This window comes from Pinus tabuliformis, chromosome 8, assembly GCF_031772625.1.
Source record: "Pinus tabuliformis cultivar Carrire ecotype Pingquan chromosome 8, CPIR1, whole genome shotgun sequence".
NCBI classification, from domain to species: Eukaryota; Viridiplantae; Streptophyta; class Pinopsida; order Pinales; family Pinaceae; genus Pinus; species Pinus tabuliformis.
This window is the reverse complement of record NC_142294.1, coordinates 1,335,875,669-1,335,892,562: the sequence shown is the minus strand read 5'-3', so window position 1 is coordinate 1,335,892,562 and position 16,894 is coordinate 1,335,875,669. Positions and strand designations below refer to the sequence as shown.

General features: G+C 36.8%; 2 pseudogenes; both read right to left on the bottom strand.

The window, feature by feature from the left end:
• Positions 1–5,434: 5,434 nt before the first annotated feature.
• LOC149240408 (arogenate dehydrogenase 2, chloroplastic pseudogene) lies at positions 5,435–11,461 on the bottom strand (annotated as a pseudogene).
• Positions 11,462–11,942: 481 nt separating this feature from the next.
• On the bottom strand, positions 11,943–13,247 carry LOC149240407 (arogenate dehydrogenase 2, chloroplastic pseudogene; annotated as a pseudogene).
• Between the last annotated feature and the right edge of the window lie 3,647 nt (positions 13,248–16,894).

The window sequence follows — 16,894 nt, the reverse complement described above, 5'->3', positions numbered from 1 at the left end:
ATGATTCAATAACTATTTGAAGGCTCTACATGTACAAATGTAGTACACTGTTTTCTTCTGCCCAAGTTGCATTTATGGTTGTGATTATCATAGTCTTGTTAGGCAATAAAGTTTTTTCTAGATCATTCCCTAAATCAAAGGCATTTACTGATGAATTCAATTCTGAACTCCTTCAAGAGATTGGCTCTTAAGTGAACCGTAATAGCCACGGAAATTTATTTATAAAAAGTATGCCATCAACTACAAAATTGATATCTACATAAATAGAAGGCTAGAAAACAAGAATTATAATTTATAAGATCCAATTTACATGGTTGGTCAACATGTAGAAACCCCCTCCACTACAAATATTTTTATTGACAATGGCCCTTATAGAGAGTTCATTTTCAAGCATTTTCAAGTGGCTTCTGTTGATGAAGAAAGTGCAGTAGTAGTTCTAGTAAGTTGATCAGTCTATGAGTGAGACTTTTTGCCTCTACATAAGAGTTCATTAGATAATGCGTTCTACAAACCCCTCTCACATACTCAACTGCATGACTACCCTATTCAAGAGCCAGCTATTCCAATAAGCATGTGAATGAAAATCACCTATACAATTTACCAATTACAACAACAACCAACCAACAAAAACAAAAAAAATGTACTCAGCAGACTAAGGCAACAAATTGGTCAAGTAATAATCCTCAAAAGGGCCAATATACTGGGACTCTCCATTCAACTAGGTATTACCACCTATATTTTATCTTGATTTAAGTATATTTCCAGTAACAATTCACCAAACCATAGTCAGCCTATGTGATGAAACAATATCACCAAAAGTTCAAACTAAGCATGTTACCAATAAACTGTTGGCTAAACCTATAAACAATCTTAATCATCCTGTGATTTTCTGTGGTTGACTTTTCTAGTACACAGAGCAGCATTGACCAGGCACTTTGACCAACTGTTTGACTGTGACCTGGATGGATTATTACTCTGCCAGCTAGGCTGCACTTGTGAGCAGAGGAACCGAGCACAAACTGAGGTGTTTGACCACAACTCTGAGGCAGGTTTAACCGCAGACCGTTGACCAAGTTTTGACCAGACTTTTGAAGGTTGCCTTGACTGCATTTTGATTGCCTAGAGAGGGTGAATTTCTCTCTCGTTTTACTGAATAGATTGGGCTGATTTGACTGAGCTGTTAACCGTTGACTGCTGACTGGCTAGGATAGCTTTGACTATTGTTGACTTCTGCATATGTGACTTTGACTTTTGGACATTTGATTGGGATCATCTATGGCAAGTCAATAATATTGAGTTTGACTAATATATAATTATACTTATGGATTTCTCTCTCTGTGAACATTTGATATTATCAAGAAGAAAAGATCTGTGGGTTTTCCCCCTTGTCAGGTTTTTCCCTGGCTTTAAGGCTAAATCATGGTGTCCTCTTGTCTTGGCTTGTCTTTTGCATTTATGTTTGATGTTTTTTCATCAGTTACTGTCATGTGATAATGTTCAACGTGATTGCTAATGGATTAATGGAATTAATAATGGGCTAATGGATTAATGAAGTAATTGACCTCTGACCTAAGCAAAGAACATGTTAACTAAAAAATTAACATGGTATTAGAGCTAGCTGAGGTCAAGCCCAAGCAAGAGGAGGAATGCAATCTCAAGAGATGAAGCAGTGGACTGGTAATGTATTTGAAGTATCTTGTTGCAAGCCTTAGAAAACATGAGAGGTCTCGAAAAATAATATAAGTCTAGGTATATGCAAGAGCTGGGCTAAATAGCTCATGAAGGCCATTAATCAAATCTGAAGATGCTAAAGTCCTCCTTCAGTAGCTAAACCACGTGTCATGATAAGAAGTCAATGAAGAGTTTTGTTTTAAGAATTTGTTGATCTGAGTCCAAGCTTCTCATTGGATAAAGCAGTCAACAGTATGTTTGAAGATCTGATCCCTTTGGCACCTCTGCATCAGAATTCTGAAGCTAGAATTCCTTCCATCCAGTCACTGATGCTCACATAAATTCAACTCTTGTAAACAAATATGTCCAATAAGCAAATTTGTTGAGGATCAAATAAGTGACTCTAGGGATACATATATTTATTTGGATTTGATCAATGAATTAAAGAGATTCCTATGGAGCAATGAAGAACCGAGTTGTTGGCCTAGTTCTCTGAACCATTAAGAAGGAGCCAAGTGTTCCTATTGTTCTGAGCACAAGAAACAATAAAGGTCTGCTATGCAATGGAGTTATCTCTCTTTTACATTCTAGGCATAAGTATGCTTTTGGATAAGTCTTTTGAAAAGAAGTTTATTCCCCTAAGAGGCTAAGAAAAGTGCAAGAACACAAGAATATGCCAAAGGTCATTTCATGAAGCCAACCTTGGAGAAAGGATTACTCTGTTCTCGATCTTGTGGTATGGAGGCAAAAATGTTATGGCTCAGTGAACTTTGTCTTATATTCTCTCTCGCTCTTCAATTCAGACAGTGAATCCGACCTATTCATGCCTCTTTGTTCTCTGAGTTATTGAAGAGAAAAAGTTTTGTTAATGTCGATTGTTTTATCTAAGAAGATGCCTACTTATTCCTTGTGCTTGTAATAAGGCCAAGAAGCCTATGTTACATAAAGCACTGCTATATACTATCATGCTCTGTGAATTTGGCTGACCAGTATAGGTCATTGGGGCTGTGATTTCTTGATCTCCGGGTTATAAAAGAAGAAAGGTGGTGGACTTCTCATTCCACATATTTATAAGGAAGCGAAGAATATTTTAAAGGACAGTTCTAAGGCCCTTCATAATTTAAGGAAGTCGAGATTTTGTATGCATATATTTGCAAGCCTTGAAAAGATAATCAACGGGCATCCTATGTCATCTATATTAGTAAAATCAAGGAACCTTATTTTGTGTATTGAAGAAGAGGCCAAGTCCTTATCACTGTTACAAGCGCCTATATATATATATATATATATATATATATATATATATATATATATATATATATATATATATAGATATATATATATATATATATATATATACAAGTGTTAAAAGCCTGTTCCATTCAAGCCAACTTGCAAATCAATAAGGAATATATATTCATGTCTTTGAAACCTTCATAAGAGGTGCGTAGAAGCAAATAAAAATAGAGGATGCAGTTATGAGAAGGGATGGTTCCTTTAGACATCAATCTGAAAACGATTTTTGAAGAATAGTAAAAGCCCTCCATAATGTCATTATCAACCAGTTGATGTGATTTTGTTGAGAAGGTTTAGTGGCAGCCCTCCATGTGATCCTATTTTTGTCTAGTAGCTGAAGCAAAGGAAGTTCATCCAAGACAAGTATGCAACTTCTTTGTGTTGGCACCATTGGATAACGGTGACAGTACCCTTGGAAATTTGGAAGATAGAAGAAGTGCGACGCACTTTGGAGTAGACCCTTGTAGCAGCATGTATGAACATAAAATCAGAGGTATGGTATCTCTCAAGGTGCCTAATGAAGAACACATTGGAAGAAGGATTTGCATGGCTGATCCTATGTCTTGGCGAGCACGATGAGCAGAGGGAACTGTGAGGACCCTGATTTTGGCATCTTGATTAGGTCAGTGGGCACTTTGATGCGTTGAGCCAGGATCTTATGAAAGACGGTCTTATGAATATGGATGCTTGGATGCGAAGGACCCCTCCTCATCATGGATTGGGTAATTTAATGCATATTACCCATTTAATGCAGTAATTTAATTTTTTTAGGTACTTTTGATATGCTATTTGCGGAGGTAATATTTCAATGTTCTTACAATAGGAAACATCTAAACGTTCAAGTGTGCTAATGTTTCCCAGTGTTTCGCTAGAGACGGTTAAATTATAGCGCCAACTCAAATCAAGATATTGAAGACGAATTAAATTACCAAAAGAACCTGGAAGCATCTACAACTGTAGGGAGTGAGACAGACCTATGTATTTTAGGTTTATTAAATTACCAAAAGACTTTGGAAGCACCTGCAAATGAGAAGAGTGAGACAGATCGATGTAATCCAAGCTTATTAAGCACCCAAAGGAATCTGGCAGTGACTTTAGATTTGGGCAACTTGTTAAATCCAATCGTTTCAACGACACCAAATGACAAAATTCATCTAACAAAGTTCTAAGATTAATCTTATGGAGGACAATCAGTTCGAGGTGCTTAAGGTGCCCTATTGATTTTGGTAACTTTGAAAGGGAGAATAAATAACTAACTGTCAAAACAACAAAGCTGCCTACAAAATGTTCCAGGGTTTTAATCATAAGAAAGAATTCGACGATTAGCTTTTGCAAAACCATTTAAATTCGTTGCAGATCCTACTGTGCGAAATCAATAACGAATAAACACATACTTTAAATTGCCAAAATTTTATTTACCTGATATCCGGATTGCCACAATGATTTCAATTTCTTCCCCTGCACTTCTAAAACCCTAAGGTTCTTCATAGGTATCCAAGAAGGCAGAGAAAACCAGAGGCATTTATTCCAGCGAAGCCATCTAAGGTTTGGTAATCGCACCCCCCTCAAAAATCGCTCCACCAAACCACCTTTACTATCAAGAAGTTGCAACTTCTTCATAGCAATGCCACGATAAGCTGTATTGTGGCAAAGCTTCTTCACGCTGTGCTGAAGTAGCTGGTGACTCCAGGGTTTGTAGCATGATATTTGAGAGCTCTTGTCATCGCTATCTGGGTTATCAACATTAACCTATGTCTATCTAATCAGTGTGAAGTACTACAAAACTGAGAGGGGAGGGTTGAGATCTCACCCATTATATGTGTCTAGATCGAAACCCCTTATTTCTGCAACACGAGAAATGGCATCTCTCCAGGTTTGAACGCTAGTGGAGTCGTATCGCGGTTTCCTTTCACCAGTTTGCGCGATTTCTATCCCAATTTCAGTTTCAGAAGGGTTTTAGGGGCATGAGGATACGGGGGATGCCATTGCCAATGCCGATTCGACTATACAAACAGAAATTGGAGCCCGTAAACTGAAACAAGCATAAACTCCACGAAACTATAAACGGAAACAACCATAAACTCCATGAACTCTCCCGGAAGCTCGACGCACAGATGTCAAGTGGAAAGTGAAACGTTTTTTAAGGTTTTTTTAATGTTTTAAAACATTTTTTATTAAATCAGACGGCGGATTTTTGTTCAATCGTCTAACAAAATATATAATGGCTACGATTAGGACAGAAAGGCATTTGGGGGAGTTCATTTCAGAGGGAAACGCCTTACGGCGTAATAAACAAAAGATACAAAGCATTGTGAAAGAAATCTCTAAAAATGTTGCAGTCTAAATACCTCCAAGAAGTGGCGAGGAGCAGATAGAAATTATAAATCCCTATTGAACTTTATTAACTACATCAGATAGCCCCTTAACGACATTAGACAGTTCATGTATTTTTTTCTTATCGGAAGAATTATTTGAATTGTGGAGAATTTTTCATTTCAGCAAATGCTAAAGTTTGTTGAGAAACTTTCTCACTACTAATCCCTTCAAATAATTGTTTTCTAACTATTTCGTGCAACTGCCCTACAAACTGTTTCTTTAAAGCATCGAAAGCAATTTCCAATCTCTCCTACTATTATGTTGCATTGTTATTATACATAAATAAACCATAATAAAGATCAAAGCTATTTCCACAAGTGTTGTCAACATTTTTGAGCAATGTTTCATAGTTTTTAATATTAATTGGAGTAGATTCTAAGTTCGACTTGGATAACATCCTTCCCACAGTCTAGGTTTTAAATTGACTTTTAGCAGCATGGCGATCATCTTCAGCGCATGGCATCTCAACCATCTTGCATCTTTATTTTGCAAGTATAACGAAAAACTTATAACAACATTCTACTCTTTCTTCTTGGCCAACTCTAACCTTAGTCACAAACAAAAGGATGGCCACTCCACCCAAACTTCCCGCTCTCGAGCCCAAACATAGGATGGATGCACAATATACGAAATTCTAGAGGTAATACCTGTAGTTTTTAAATTAACTGTCAGCAGCATGGCGATCATGTTTAGCACATGACATCTCAACCATCCTACATCCTTATTTTGCAAGTATATCCAAAAACTTACAACAACGTTCTAGTCTTTCTCCTTGGCCAACTCTAACCTTGTGATAAACAAAAGGAAGGCCATTCCACCCAACTTTCCTGCTCTCAAGCTCAAACATAGGATGGATGCACAATATACAAAATTCTTGAGGTAATACCTATAAAAATAGATTGCGGCAAACTCTTTGACAGAAATTACATCTGCAAAAAATGTGTTTCTCTTCTGTCTTTGAGTTGGAAATGACCTCAACATAGACTGTGTCGCTAGAATAGATGAAGATAGATATATCACCTCAGGAACACTGCAAATCCTCTGAGAAGGTTCATGTAATGATAATTATGTCTGAGATGAAAATGATGGACTACGTTTATCAGGATTTGGTTCAATGCAGATAATAGAACGCTAGATTTATGCCTCTCCATTCTCTTCAACCTGCAGGTGTAACCTGTTATCAGACCACCATCTAGGTATTTCTTCAATCTAGATGGGCCAAAGCTATGGAAATCAACTTTGATTTATCCTATTTTGAATAAGCCTGAATATGCAGATATTCAATTATTGATTGGAACTAAAGATAGGGACACAACTGGAACTGATTTACCCTGTTATATATATTTCTACAAACAGGGATAGTGACCAAATAGCAGCACTTCTCAAGATTGGGCATCCTTATAGAAACTGTGTATTCTTCACTCGGGAGGATCCCTATTGGGCACCAACACAAAGATGAGGCTATAGCTAAAGAAAAAAACGAAATGAGTTCCAGGCCATGATGAAGAGGACTTGACACAAGAAGAGCTTTCCAATGTTCTTTTGTAAAAAATCTCTTAATGTAAAGTAACACATTTTGAGAAAAAATGCTTTACCTCAAGACATGTTTGGCAATGTTAAAGACAAAAGTTGGGTGTCTATTTTTAATGGTAGTAGTAATCCCTCTATCCAGAAACAATAAGAATACAACATTGCATTCTGTGCGGAGGAAGGTGGAAGTAAACAGAAGGAGGAAACAAACTGTGGGTGCCCTCCCAAACAGCCAAACTGCATCCTCCCTGAATTAGAAACTGCAGCTGGTGCTTCTAAAGAAGCATCTCAGGCTGATGCAGAGATACAAAATATCAGAAAATTGCAGTATCTTTCATGAATTTTCTTGGATGCTTCCATTTCACATATCTACTATGCATAAACGTTAAATGATGATACCTGAGTCTGATGTTGTACTTGGGAAGCAAGGTTGTTCTTCTCAAATAGATTCTGAAAGTTATGCAGAGCTGTCCAGATAGGAATTGGTTGGTAGATTTTGTACTACTTAAGAGTTTACATAGTTCTAGATTAGCGTGTTGAGAATTTGGTGGTGGAATTATTTTGCCCACAACCGATTCAAACAAGACTTGGAGAAGTGACGCCATTACAAATCCGATACATAGAATTAAAGTGTCTAAAAATTGCTCCTTTTTTCAGTTGGGGACCCAGCTCTTTCAGAACCCAGTATATTGAAATCAGGCCTTTCGTATACTCTCTTCAGATTTTAGAGGGGGGTTTATTTTGCCCATAATTGATTCAAACCAGATACAATTAAGTCAATGCGATGGTGTGTATTAACCCATTCGAAAAATAATGCGCATTATCAAATAGATACAATAAATTGGTGTCTTGTCATCAGAAAATGCTTTACGCTGTTTAGCTACCACTTCTATGTTTTCATCACTGTTGTTATCATAAAGAGACCACCTCTGGACACCTACATAGCATGGTAGATGATCCATTCTTTAAGAAATGGAGCTTGGTTCCAAAGCACTAGAACTAAAGGTTATCAACCAGTATTATATATATTATATATGTGTTTGTTTGTGTCATTGGCAGATATACTTAAATTATAATATGCAGATATTCAATTATCGATTGGAACTAAATATAGGGACACAACTGGAACTAATTTACCCTGTTATAGATATTTCTACAAACAGGGATAGTGACTCAATAGCAGCACTTCTCAAGATTGGGCATCCTTATAGAAACTGTGTATTCTTCACTGGGGAGGATCCCTATTGGGCACCAACACAAAGATGAGGCTATAGCTAAAGAAAAAAAAGAAATGAGTTCCAGGCCATGATGAAGAGGACTTGACACAGAAGAGCTTGTTCTTTTGTAAAAAATCTCTTAATGTAAAGTAACACATTTTGAGAAAAAATGTTTTACCTCAAGACATGTTTGGCAATGATAAAGACAAAAGTTGGGTGTCTAATTTTAATGGTAGTAGTAATCCCTCTATCGATAAACAATAAGAATACAACATTGCATTCTGTGCGGATGAAGGTGGAAGTAAAGAGAAGGAGGAAACAAACTGTGGGTGCCCTCCCTAACAGCCAAACTGCATCCTCCCTGAATTAGAAACTGCAGCTGGTGCTTCTAAAGAAGCATCTCAGGCTGATGCAGAGATACAAAATATCAGAAAATTGCAGTATCTTTCATGAATTTTCTTGGATGCTTCCATTTCACATATCTACCATGCATAAACGTTAAATGAGGATTCCTGAGTCTGATGTTGTACTTGGGAAGCAAGGTTGTTCTTCTCAAATAGATTCTGAAAGTTATGCAGAGCTGTCCAGATAGGAATTGGTTGGTAGATTTTTTACTACTTAAGAGTTTACATAGTTCTAGATTAGCATGTTGAGAATTTGGTGGTGGAATTATTTTGCCCACAACTGATTCAAACAATACTTGGAGAAGTGATGCCATTACAAATCCGATACATAGAATTAAAGTGTCTAAAAGTTGCTCCTTTTTTTAGTTGGGGACCCAGCTCTTTTAGAACCCAGTATATTGAAATCAGGCCTTTCGTATACTCTGTTCAGATTTTAGAGGGGGGTTTATTTTGCCCATAATTGATTTAAACCAGGTACAATTAAGTCAATGCGATGGTGTGTATTAACCCATTCAGAAAATAATGCCCATTATCAAATAGATACAAAAAATTGGTGTCTTGTCATCAAAAAATGCATTACGCTGTTAAGCTACCACTTCTATGTTTTCATCATTGTTGTTATCATAAAGAAACCACCTCTGGACACCTACATAGCATGGTACATGATCCATTCTTTAAGAAATGGAGCTTGGTTCCAAAGCATTGTGCAAGCACAGACCTGATGGAGAGGCCTAAACATCTGCACAGGTTTTGAGATCATCATGGATTTAACTTCAACCCTATCTACAGATGGAAGTAAACCACTTCTGGATCTCCATATGAAAGCCTTCATCCCTTCAATTTCATGTATTCTAAGCCATTAGGCTTCTCACATCTGATCACTTGAGCAGCCATCAAAACCTTGGTATGAAAAATCTTGCTGCGCAAATCTATGGTGTCCCTTGTAATTTTTTCTACAAATCTTCCAATAAGAATATTAAACATCTCAAAATACTGTGCCCTACTCGGAGAGGATAACAAGAAACAGACTAAACATAGCACTAGAACTAAAGGTTATCAGCCAGTATTATATATATTATATATATGTTTGTTTGTGTCATTGGCAGATATACTTAAATTATCAGCTTGGTATGTCTAAGTCTTTGAAGAGAATACAATAGCAGAGTATTAAGAAGACAGAGGATTCACATTATCAGCTTCTAACAGCAGCCAGCCTAAAGGTTTTAGTTGTTCCAAGTTGAGGGTCATTAATGATGAATTAATCTTAAAAGACTACACCTATAGATTCATTGTTAAATGGTCACTCAAAGCATGTTAGATTTATTTAGTAACAGTAAAGGTTTTAGTTGTTCCATGTTGGGGGTCATTAACGATGAATTAATCTTAAAAAAACTACACCTATAGATTCATAGATTCATCGTTAAATGGTCACTCAAAGAAAAATAGATTTATTTACTAATAGACAAGTCCTCCTCGCATCCCCGATTGAAATATGCTCAGTATCGACTGAGAATTCCTTTCAGGATCGTTGAAAAAAATTAATGTGACCCCACTGGCATTTGTCTTCTCACAATCCACTTTTCCTCAATTTCAAGAGACTCCAGTTGCTTACACCACCACGTGTTCGAGTATCCGTAGACCATCTCTTGGCATACCAACGGAAAAATTATTTAAAGATGAAGGGTCCAGAATATATACTTTTCAAAATTTTGAACGGACGTGCAACATTTCTTTCAAAGGTAGTGACCCTTCAGCTCATTGATATGCTATTTGCGGAGGTAATATTTCAATGTTCTTACAATAGGAAACATCTAAACATTCAAGTGTGCTAATGTTTCCCAGTGTTTCGCTAGAGACGGTTAAATTATAGCGCCAACTCAAATCAAGATATTGAAGACGAATTAAATTACCAAAAGAACCTGGAAGCATCTACAACTGTAGGGAGTGAGACAAACCTATGTCTTTTAGGTTTATTAAATTACCAAAAGACTTTGGAAGCACCTGCAAATGAGAAGAGGGAGACAGATCGATGTAATCCAAGCTTATTAAGCACCCAAAGGAATCTGGCAGTTACTTTAGATTTCGGCAACTTGTTAACTCCAATCTTTTCAACGACACCAAATGACAAAATTCATCCAACAAAGTTTTATGATTAATCTTATGGAGGACAATCAGTTCGAGGTGCTTAAGGTGCCCTATTGATTTTGGTAACTTTGAAAGGGAGAATAAATAACTAACTGTCACAACAACAAAGGTGCCTGCAAAATGTTCCAGGGTTTTAATCATAAGAAAGAATTCGACGATTAGCTTCTACAAAACCATTTAAATTCATTGCAGATCCTACTGTGCGAAATCAATAAGGAATAAACACATACTTAAAATTGCCAAAATTTTATTTACCTGATATCCGGATTGCCACAATGATTTCAATTTCATCCCCCACAGTTCTAAAACCCTAAGGTTCTTCATAGGTATCCAAGAAGGCAGAGAAAACCAAAGGCATTTATTCCATCGAAGCCATCTAAGGTTTGGTAATTGCACCCCCCTCAAAAATCGCTCCACCAAACCACCTTTACTATCAATAAGTTGCAACTTCTTCATAGCAATGCCACGATAAGTTGTATTGTGGCAAAGCTTCTTCACGCAGTGCTGAAGTAGCTGGTGACTCCAGCGTTTGTAGCATGATATTTGAGAGCTCTTGTCATCGCTATCTGGGTTATCAACATTAACCTATGTATATCTAATCAGTGTGAAGTACTACAAAACTGAGAGGGGAGGGTTGAGATCTCACCCATTATATGCGTCTAGATCGAAACCCCTTATTTCTGCAACACGAGAAACGGAATCTCTCCAGGTTTGAACGCTAGTGGAGTCGTATCGCAGTTTCCTTTCACCAGTTTGCGCGATTTCTATCCCAATTTCAGTTTCAGAAGGGTTTTGGGGGCATGAGGATATGAGGGATGCCATTGCCAATGCCGATTCGACTATACAAATAGAAATTGGAGCCCGTAAACTGAAAAAAGCATAAACTCCACAAAACTATAAACGAAAACAACCATAAACTCCATGAACTCTCCCGGAAGTTCGACGCACAGATGTCAAGTGGAAAGTGAAACGTTTTTTTAAGGTTTTTTAATGTTTTAAAACATTTTTTATTAAATCAGACGGCGGATTTTTGTTCAATCGTCTAACAAAAGATCTAACGGCTACGATTAGGACAGAAAGGCATTTGGGGGAGTTCATTTCAGAGGGAAACGCCTTACGGCGTAATAAACAAAAGATACAAAGCATTGTGAAAGAAATCTCTAAAAATGTTGCAGTCTAAATACCTCCAAGAAGTGGCGAGGAGCAGATAGAAATTATAAATCCCTATTGAACTTTATTAACTACATCAGATAGCCCCTTAACGACATTAGACAGTTCATGTATTTTTTGCTTATCGGAAGAATTATTTGAATTGTGGAGAATTTTGCATTTCAGCAAATGCTGAAGTTTGTTGAGAAACTTTCTCACTACTAATCCCTTCAAATAATTGTTTTCTAACTATTTCGTGCAACTGCCCTACAAACTGTTTCTTTAAAGCATCGAAAGCCATTTCCAATCTCTCCTACTATTATGTTGCATTGTTATTATACATAAATAAACCATAATAAAGATCAAAGCTATTTCAACAAGTGTTGTCAACAATTTTGAGCAATGTTTCATAGCTTTTAATATTAATTGGAGTAGATTCTAATGTCGACTTGGATAACATCCTTCCCACAGTCTAGGTTTTAAATTGACTTTCAGCAGCATGGCGATCATGTTCAGCGCATGACATCTCAACCATCTTGCATCTTTATTTTGCAAATATATCGAAAAACTTATAACAACATTCTACTCTTTCTTCTTGGCCAACTCTAACCTTAGTCACAAACAAAAGGAAGGCCACTCCACCCAAACTTCTTGCTCTCGAGCCCAAACATAGGATGGATGCACAATATACGAAATTCTAGAGGTAATACTTGTAGTTTTTAAATTAACTTTCAGCAACATGGCGATCATGTTCAGCACATGACATCTCAACCATCCTACATCCTTATTTTGCAAATATATCCAAAAACTTACAACAATGTTCTAGTCTTTCTCCTTGGCCAACTCTAACCTTGTGATAAACAAAAGGAAGGCCATTCCACCCAACTTTCCTGCTCTCAAGCTCAAACATAGGATGGATGCACAATATACAAAATTCTGGAGGTAATACCTATAAAAATAGATTGCGGCAAACTCTTTGACAGAAATTACATCTGCAAAAAATGTGTTTCTCTTCTGTCTTTGAGTTGGAAATGACCTCAACACAGACTGTGTCGCTAGAATAGATGAACATAGATATATCACCTCAGGAACACTGCAAATCCTCTGAGAAGGTTCATGTAATGATAATTATGTCTGAGATGAAAATGATGGACTACGTTTATCAGGCTTTGGTTCAATGCAGATAATAGAACGCTAGATTTATGCCTCTCCATTCTCTTCAACCTGTAGGTGTAACCTGCTATCAGACCACCATCTAGGTATTTCTTCAATCTAGATGGGCCAAAGCTATGGAAATCAACTTTGATTTATCCTATTTTGAATAAGCCTGAATATGCAGATATTCAATTATTGATTGGAACTAAAGATAGGGACACAACTGGAACTGATTTACCCTGTTATAGATATTTCTACAAACAGGGATAGTGACCAAATAGCAGCACTTCTCAAGATTGGGCATCCTTATAGAAACTGTGTATTCTTCACTGGGGAGGATCCCTATTGGGCACCAACACAAAGATGAGGCTATAGCTAAAGAAAAAAAAGAAATGAGTTCCAGGCCATGATGAAGAGGACTTGACACAAGAAGAGCTTTCCAGTGTTCTTTTGTAAAAAATCTCTTAATGTAAAGTAACACATTTTGAGAAAAAATGCTTTACCTCAAGACATGTTTGGCAATGTTAAAGACAAAAGTTGGGTGTCTATTTTTAATGGTAGTAGTAATCCCTCTATCCAGAAACAATAAGAATACAACATTGCATTCTGTGCGGAGGAAGGTGGAAGTAAAGAGAAGGAGGAAACAAACTGTGGGTGCCCTCCCAAACAGCCAAACTGCATCCTCCCTGAATTAGAAACTGCAGCTGGTGCTTCTAAAGAAGCATCTCAGGCTGATGCAGAGATACAAAATATCTGAAAATTGCAATATCTTTCATGAATTTTCTTGGATGCTTCCATTTCACATATCTACCATGCATAAACGTTAAATGATGATACCTGAGTCTGATGTTGTACTTGGGAAGCAAGGTTGTTCTTCTCAAATAGATTCTGAAAGTTATGCAGAGCTGTCCAGATAGGAATTGGTTGGTAGATTTTGTACTACTTAAGAGTTTACATAGTTATAGATTAGAGTGTTGAGAATTTGGTGGTGGAATTATTTTGCCCACAACTAATTCAAACAAGACTTGGAGAAGTGATGTCATTACAAATCCGATACATAGAATTAAAGTGTCTAAAAATTGCTCCTTTTTTCAGTTGGGGACCCAGCTCTTTCAGAAACCAGTATATTGAAATCAGACCTTTCGTATACTCTGTTCAGATTTTAGAGGGGGGTTTATTTTGCCCATAATTGATTCAAACCAGATACAATTAAGTCAATGCAATGGTGTGTATTAACCCGTTCAGAAAATAATGTCCATTATCAAATAGATACAATAAATTGGTGTCTTGTCATCAGAAAATGCATTACGCTGTTTAGCTACCAGTTCTATGTTTTCATCACTATTGTTATCATAAAGAAACCACCTCTGGACACCTACATAGCATGGTACATGATCCATTCTTTAAGAAATGGAGCTTGGTTCCAAAGCACTAGAACTAAAGGTTATCAGCCAGTATTATATATATTATATATGTGTTTGTTTGTGTCATTGGCAGATATACTTAAATTATAATATGCAGATATTCAATTATCGATTGGAACTAAAGATAGGGACACAACTGGAACTGATTTACCCTATTATAGATATTTCTACAAACAGGGATAGTGACCCAATAGCAGCACTTCTCAAGATTGGGCATCCTTATAGAAACTGTGTATTCTTCACTGGGGAGGATCCCTATTGGGCACCAACACAAACATGAGGCTATAGCTAAAGAAAAAAAAGAAATGATTTCCAGGCCATGATGAAGAGGACTTGACACAGAAGAGCTTGTTCTTTTGTAAAAAATCTCTTAATTTAAAGTAACACATTTTGAGAAAAAATGTTTTACCTCAAGACATGTTTGGCAATGATAAAGACAAAAGTTGGGTGTCTATTTTTAATGGTAGTAGTAATCCCCCTATCGAGAAACAATAAGAATACAACATTGCATTCTGTGCGGATGAAGGTGGAAGTAAAGAAAAGGAGGAAACAAACTGTGGGTGCCCTTCCAAACAGCCAAACTGCATCCTCCCTGAATTAGAAACTGCAGCTGGTGCTTCTAAAGAAGCATCTCAGGCTGATGCAGAGATACAAAATATCAGAAAATTGCAGTATCTTTCATGAATTTTCTTGGATGCTTCCATTTCACATATCTACCATGCATAAACGTTAAATGAGGATTCCTGAGTCTGATGTTGTACTCGGAAGCAAGGTTGTTCTTCTCAAATAGATTCTGAAAGTTATGCAGAGCTGTCCAGATAGGAATTGGTTGGTAGATTTTGTACTACTTAAGAGTTTACATAGTTCTAGATTAGCGTGTTGAGAATTTGGTGGTGGAATTATTTTTCCCACAACTGATTCAAACAAGACTTGGAGAAGTGATACCATTACAAATGCGATACATAGAATTAAAGTGTCTAAAAATTGCTCCTTTTTTTAGTTGGGGACCCAGCTCTTTCAGTACCCAGTATATTGAAATCAGGCCTTTCGTATACTCTGTTCAGATTTTAGAGGGGGGTTTATTTTGCCCATAATTGATTCAAACCAGATACAATTAAGTCAATGCGATGGTGTGTATTAACCCGTTCAGAAAATAATGCCCATTATCAAATAGATACAATAAATTGGTGTCTTGTCATCAAAAAATGCATTACGCTGTTTAGCTACCACTTCTATGTTTTCATCATTGTTGTTATCATAAAGAAACCACCTCTGGACACCTACATAGCATGGTACATGATCCATTCTTTAAGAAATGGAGCTTGGTTCCAAAGCATTGTGCAAGCACAGACCTGATGGAGAGGCCTAAACATCTGCACAGGTTTTGAGATCATCATGGATTTAACTTCAACCCTATCTACAAATGGAAGTAAACCACTTCTGGATCTCCATATGAAAGCCTTCATCCCTTCAATTTCATGTATTCTAAGCCATTAGGCTTCTCACATCTGATCACTTGAGCAGCCATCAAAACCTTGGTATGAAAAATCTTGCTGCGCAAATGTATGGTGTCCCTTGTAATTTTTTCTACAAATCTTCCAATAAGAATATTAAACATCTCAAAATACTATGCCCCACTCGGAGAGGATAACAGGAAACAGACTAAACATAGCACTAGAACTAAATGTTATCAGCCAGTATTATATATATTATATATGTGTTTGTTTGTGTCATTGGCAGATATACTTAAATTATCAGCTTGGTATGTTTAAGTCTTTGAAGAGAATACAATAGCAGACTATTAAGAAGACAGAGGATTCACACTATCAGCTTCTAACAGCAGCCAGCCTAAAGGTTTTAGTTGTTCTAAGTTGAGGGTCATTAATGATGAATTAATCTTAAAAGACTACACCTATAGATTCATCGTTAAATGGTCACTCAAAGCATGTTAGATTTATTTAGTAACAGTAAAGGTTTTAGTTGTTCCATGTTGGGGTCATTAACAATGAATTAATCTTAAAAAACTACACCTATAGATTCATAGATTCATCGTTAAATGGTCACTCAAAGCAAATTAGATTTATTTACTAATAGACAAGTCCTCCTCGCATCACGCCGATTGAAATATGCTCAGTATCGACTGAGAATTCCTTTCAGGATCGTTGAAAAAAATTAATGTGACCCCACTGGCATTTGTCTTCTCATAATCCACTTTTCCTCAATTTCAAGAGACTCCAGTTGCTTACACCACCACGTGTTCGAGTATCCGTAGACCATCTCTTGGCATACCAACGGAAAAATTATTTAAAGATGAAGGGTCGAGAATATATATTTTTCAAAATTTTGAACGGACGTGCAGCATTTCTTTCAAAGGTAGTGACCCTTCAGCTCATTGATATGCTATTTGCGGAGGTAATATTTCAATGTTCTTACAATAGGAAACATCTAAACATTCAAGTGTGCTAATGTTTCCCAATGTTTCCCAGTGTTTCGCTAGAGACTGTTAAATTATAGCGCCAACTCAAAT